Source organism: Piliocolobus tephrosceles, chromosome 12 (assembly GCF_002776525.5).
Source record: "Piliocolobus tephrosceles isolate RC106 chromosome 12, ASM277652v3, whole genome shotgun sequence".
Classification (NCBI taxonomy): domain Eukaryota; kingdom Metazoa; phylum Chordata; class Mammalia; order Primates; family Cercopithecidae; genus Piliocolobus; species Piliocolobus tephrosceles.
In genome coordinates this window covers 120663412-120670206 of record NC_045445.1, presented here as the reverse complement: position 1 = coordinate 120670206, position 6795 = coordinate 120663412, and positions in this window count along the sequence as shown.

Genomic DNA, 6795 nt, shown 5'->3' with positions numbered 1-6795 from the left:
AGTGATGATGAGCATTTTTTCATGTGTCTGTTGGCTGTATGAATGTCTTCTTTTGAGAAATGTCTGTTCGTATCCTTTGCCCACTTTTTGATGGGGTTGTTTGCTTTTTTCTTGTAAATTTGTTTGAGTTCTTTGTAGATTCTGGAAATTAGCCCTTTGTCAGATGAGTAGATTGCAATTTTTTTTTTTTTTTTCTGAGACGGAGTTTTCACTCTTGTTGCCCAGGCTGGAGTGCAATGGCTCGGCTTACTGCAACCTGTGCCTCCCAAGTTCAAGTGATTCTCCTGCCTCAGTCTCCCAGGTAGTTGGGATTATAGGCATGCGCCTCCCTGCCTGGCTAATTTTTTATTTTTAGTAGAGACTGGGTTTCTCTATGTTGGCTAGGCTGGTCTCGAACTCCTCACTTTAGGTAATCCGCCTGCCTCGGCCTCCCAAAGTGTTGGGATTACAGGCGTGAGCCACCGTGCCTGGCCTGATCTGCTATCACTTTTTTAAGCATGAGGGCTGACATAGTGTAAGAATGTATTTTTGAATTACACATTAAAATCATTCAGAAAAAAATCAAACATTTGTTTATAGTTAATTAAAATTATAATTTTTAAAACTTCTAATATAAGGGGTTTATCAAATATGTAGGTGAGAACAAATGTTCTCTGGAAGAGAATTTAGAGGAAAGAGAGTTTATCCAAAGAACAACTTGCAAACCAGGGAGATACAGCCTTCAATGTAAAATGAAATTGCATTGTAAAAAACAAAGGGAGGATTTGGCTTTCATAGAGAAAGTTCGCACCCAGGTTCTTATTCAGGACCTTTATGCAAATGAAGGATTCCAACTTGCTTAATTCTGATTAATTGATCCCTGCTGAACTCTAATTGGTCAATACTTTCTGAGTTTGATCCATTGATGCAGGCCATATACTCTTGGTAGGTTCAGGCCATGTGAACATAAGCAGTCAGCTATGAAAGTCCCAAAGTTAAACAGACATATGGGTTTTCTGGGAATTCAGAGTATGTGTGGGGTCTATAGTGAGCAAATGGCCACTTGGCTCTATTTTAAATTTAGGACTAGTTAGCCACTCAGGATTCCTCTTGATAGATTGGCTCTTTCAGGGCCATATAGGTGATACATACAGTATCATGTAAAACCAAGATAAAAATTCTTAGTACTCATATATATTGCATGACCTTTTAAGTACAATAACTGCATTGGTTCCCTATGTTTTAGATGGCTCTTAAGCATTATATTTATCATAAAATGTGACCTTATAAAGTGAATTTTGATGAAGATTTTATGCCTTAAAAATGCCTGTGTTTGTGGGCTTGTTGTTTGATTGGTTGGTTGATTACTGAGAGTAGGTAGAGCAGGGTAGTTGTGGTTTACCCATTCGATGTCATTAACACCACATTCCCTGTTTGTGGTAGTCAAAAATATCTTCAGTCAGGGCCAAATATGCCCTGGGTGAAGGAGGCAAAATCACAGTTGGTTGAGAATGACTACTAGTAATAATTTTCAGTTCTTATCATCAACTAAGTTTTTAAAATGCAAAAACTAGCTCTCAAAAGACAAATTGTATGGTCTTCTTTTCATGTCTAATATAGTAAAACCAGCTTATTTGAATTTTTGTGGCTCAAGATTTCTGTTAATCAGGATTTCTTCATATTTACAGTAATACAATACTTGACATTTATCATCAGGCCCTTCTCCAGAAAAATAATTTAGAAGTGAATTTGTGTTTTAGCAATTCCCTTTTGTTTTCCTGCAGTCCTTTCTCACAGCACCCAGAGCTTGCATACTCCTTTCTATAAATGTACATTATTTAGCATTCTATCAGGCCCCACCCACCCCATCTCCTACCTTTCTCCCCGCACCTTGTTCCAGCTCACTGTCCTTCTTGCATATCTTTTTCTCTTCTAAGGGTTGCTGACCAGAACTCCATGCCCTTATATTTTCATATCTCCTTCCTCATTGTTCACATTGCATTTAAAAAATCAGTCCCTCAAAAAAGTCTTTGCCCACAAAATCTGAGGCAGCAACTCCTTCTCTTCATACTCTAGCATTACCCTATTTCAGTTTCTCAACAGAACTTTCTCAATCTAGAATTATCACATCATTTAGTTACTTTTATTGTCTTATTCTGCTCTCATCCCACTTCCCCAGCCCAAAAAAGCCAAAGATAGGTCTTGGCCCATCTTACTTTTTTCTATATTGCATTATCTAGAAGACAATAGCGTTCAGTGACTATTATGAATGAATGCATCAAAGAATGTGTAAAAATCACTCTTTCTGTTATAGTGGAAATATTTCATGATAAAAAGAATTTGATTCCTCCTCATATTATTAAAATCTATCAGTTTGGTATCTGATTTCATTAACTTGTTTTTTTTCAGGTTCTTTCTTAAACTTATTTCTGGATGAGGATAAGGAGGTTAACAAACTTATCTGAATTTCCACAGCGAGTAAATATTCTGAGCTTAGATTTGAACCTTGGCAGTCAGACTCAAGAACCTGTGTATGTAAGCTCCTTGCTACAAGACATATCATCATTCTCTTTCCCTTCTCTTTAAATAGGTACTGAAGCCACATTATATGTCTACGTTATAAAATCATCAAGTTAGAATCTTAAGCATTTGGACAGGCAATATATGTCTCCATATATCTCTTCCTATCCCCCATACCCATCTTTTTCTTCTTAATAGTACACATAGAGGACAATTAAATATAAAGTGCTTCTACTTCATGATCTCTTTTCCTTAAAATATTTACCCTCAAAGTATAACTATTCTTTTTTTAAAAATTTTACTTGAAATTCCGGGGTACATGTGCAGAACCTGCAGGTTTGTTACATAGGTAAATGTGTGCCATGGTGGTTTGCTGCACCTATCAACCTGTCACCTAGGTATTAAACCCCATATGCATTAGCTATTTGTCCTGATGCTCTCACTCCTCTTTCCCCCGCTGACAGGCCCCAGTGTGTGATGTTCCCCTCCCTGTATCCATGTTTTCTCATTGTTCAGCTCCCATTTATGAGTGAGAACATGTGGTGTTTGGTTTTTTGTTTCTGCGTTAGTTTGCTGAGGATGATGACTTCTAGCTTCATCTATGTCCCTGAAAATGACATGATCTAGTTCCTTTTTATGACTGTATAGTATTCCATGATGTATATATACCACATTTTCTTTATCCAGTCTATCATTAATGGGCATTTTAGTTGTTATGTTTGCTTTAAATAGAGGTGAACTGACTTTAAAGTTTATTCTCCTTTTTTTTCTCATGCCTCTGACTGTGATAAGCTTTATTTGAAGGATTAGTTGCACAGCTGTGTGCTATTTTAATTTACCTTCAGTACTATCTTGACCCTTTTGCTTTTTGCAACACTTTTTCTTTCCAAACGTAGTTTTTTCTTTCTATATTTTATTCCCACTCTGAACTCATAAGAAGTCTTTGTAGACGTAGTTTTCATAGCAATTTGTTGCTTGTATTTATTAATAGGGTTATTCTTTGTGATAATTACGTTATGGAACATGTCAGTCTGTTCACTCACACGATATCACTTCTAATGCATAGGAAGAACCATTTCTAAAAATTTTGTATATGAAAAACCATTTCTAAAATTTTTTATTTGATATTATCTAATTGATAACTTTGTTCTTGCTCTCACACATATAAGCAAATGCCGTCCACAGCTATAACTGGATTGCCTAAACTGGTTTTATTATCCTGAACAGTTATTCTTTTTGCTTTAATTTTAAAAACCTCTGGTATGAAGATGTAACAACTTCCACAGACAGCATTTTCTAATATCCTTCAACTTACATCAGTAAGATTCTTTTTTGTTTTTTTTTTTTTTGCCTTTTCTCTTAAATAAACCTTCCTGTTTTACTTTCTTCCTATTCTCTTTCCAACGGCAGGGTCAGAAAATGAGAGCTCACGTATATGCTAAATTGCTTTCTTTCATCAGAAGTTAAGTGCTCGTCTTTCCAGGCCAAGCATATCTGACCTTACCATGGCATTTATAATTTCTTTGGTAACTGACTATTAATCTACCTTTTTGGGATTGCATTTTTTTTATCTTCACAACAACTAACTCTAGTTGCACATCTAAAAGAGAAATATCATTCTAATATACAGTAATTCTAAATATCTTTACAGAAATCCCCATTATTCTAAAATTGTACATATCTAATTATCCAATCTCAATGCCATGTGTACTTCTGTTGCCTTCAGCAATATTAGCCTGCTTTTCACTTTAATTCAACAATGGAAATAAGAGAGAAAGAATATGTGTTTTTTGCAATATTCTTGAGGTTGCTCTGGGCGTATACTTATGGGAGTCTTTGCCATTTATTTAGAATAAGTAGCAAAAGGAAGCAAAGAAAAATGATAAGGCATATCCATTCCCTAGGGCTCTAATGTTCAGGCTCGATTGGAGTCCCAAGGGTATTTTAACACCTAAGTCCTCTGACTATAAATGTGTCCCTCGGGTATTTTCAGTTATTTCAGGGAAGTGTCAGTTGCTCATTGTACAAGAAGCAATTATCCCCAGGCAGAAAATAGTTCAAAGAAAGAAAGGAAGAAACCTAGTTAGTGAAACAAGGGACCGAAAGAAGAAAGCTTACAAGGAAATGAAAATTAAAAAGCACATTGAAAAAAGTGCAATGATACATATTTACTATTTATTTTATATTCAAAAGATAAATATAGATATAGTGGCTTATAGCTATATTCATCTATATCTACATTTGCTTCCATATTTTTATCCCACCCACATATGCATACATATCCAGTTCCACATTTCTGTCCTTATCTGTGTCTGTGAGAGGATGCAAGCTTGGTGGTTAGGAGCCCAAACACAAAAATAGATACCTTGAGTTGAAACTCAGACTGTATCAGGCACTAGTAATGTGACATGAACAATATTCTTACTATGTCTTTGCCTCAATTTCTGCATCTTTAAAGTGGAACTGTTACCTACTTCATTTGGTTGTTATGGGATTAGAAGAGGTAACAGGTATAAAACACAATGGTTACTGGTGAAGTTATTATTTAAACATGTTGGTTCATGTTAAAATCTTACACCTGAATAGCAACAAAAATGTTCTTTAATGTATTATACTCCTTTTAAAGGAAAATGGGTCCAAGAAATTACAGGCTTTTTGTTCTTATTGGTTCAATGGTTAGATATTAAATTCACATTTATCAAGTCTGGGATGTGTTTATGCACTGTTTAGAGTTCTGAGGGAGTGACCAATGACTCCTACCTACTTGTCTGGCCCAGGCACTATATGAAGTGAAGGCAGTAAAGGAGAACCTCAAAAAAGGGACTCTATGACTCGCTCTGGGCCTTGGAGGCTTTGGAAGAGGGGCTGCTCTAAGGTTCCTTTTAGAGCAAGACAGTGAGTGCTATGTAATAGGAGTCCTCCTTAAGAAACCATGGCACTCCAGGTGATCTTGCCACTTTTCAGTGTCTCTGATTTTAATTGGTTTTCTTTTGAAAATAGGTCAAGTCACTTGATTTCACTTACAGCTTGGGGCCAGAGTCAATTTTTTCATGAGTTACTACTTAAACAAAATGACTTTAAATTGCTGAGGACACTAGAATTATATCACTCACTTCCCTTAGAGGTAAGTACTCTACTTTGAGTTGGGAAATTTCCTGCAAGTACATTTTGATCACCAAAGTTAAGTTTCCCAAATCACATATAATTTTTTTAGTTACTAATTCACTTTTCAAAATTTTACGATTTTGCTAGTTGTTTCCAGACTAGAGCCAATTTATGTTTGAAGATATTTACATGTCTCTTATAAACAAATGTCACATTCATTTTCAAGGTTCTAACAATTTTGCAAAGTACATTCTTCCCCTATGAAGGTTGAAGAGCACAGATCAGCAGCTAATCAATCATATTGGGTTTGTAATACTCAGAGGTTTAGTCCTGGATTTGTTATGGATTATTAGTGTGTCACTTGAACAGGTCATCTAACTCCTCTTTTACCTCAGTTTCCTTTGTGCTGTGGCTGGAATAATAATAAGACTTCTTTTTTGATACTATACTTGGAAAATAAAATTTAAAATATTTTTGCATCTAAATTTTGCAATACAAGTGCTGAAAATACCAGAAAATGGATTTCATGCTCAACTAATGAAATTAATTGCAGTAGTGTTTATATGCAAACCAACACATTGTTGATGATTAGACATTTAAAACTGGAACGGATATTTATGAAAGTTAAATGAAGTTATTTCAAGGATCCAGTGAGTATTTGTTGACTGCTTCCTATGAGGCAGTAAATTTGCTGGTGACTCATTGGTGAACGCAAAGATGAATGCCCACCCTCTGTCCCTCTCAAATCTTATGCCTGGGAAGGGAGACAAGCGCATTATAGGGGCACATGGGACAACCTAAACGTATCAGGGAAGTCTTCCCAGAGAAGATAATAGATTAAGTTGTGACTTGAAGTATAATAATTAGTATTACAGATGTGTATGGGATGGGGAGGCGGGTATAAAAGGGACAAGAGGAGAAGGGATTGCAACTAGAGAGGAAAGAAAAACAGGTATTAGATCATAAAAACTATGCAACCGAGACTACTTGAGAAAATGAATATGGCAGTATCCTATGGGCACTCTGTGGTGAATGGAGAAGGAAAACAAGTTGGGGTCTTAATAAAAAAGTTATAGAAATCTTAGTGAGAAATGGTTGTGATCTGAACTGCAATGTTAGCAGTGACGATAAGGAGAAGTTGAAAAATTCAAGAAATATTTAAAGGTTTTAATTAACAGAACTTCCTGATTG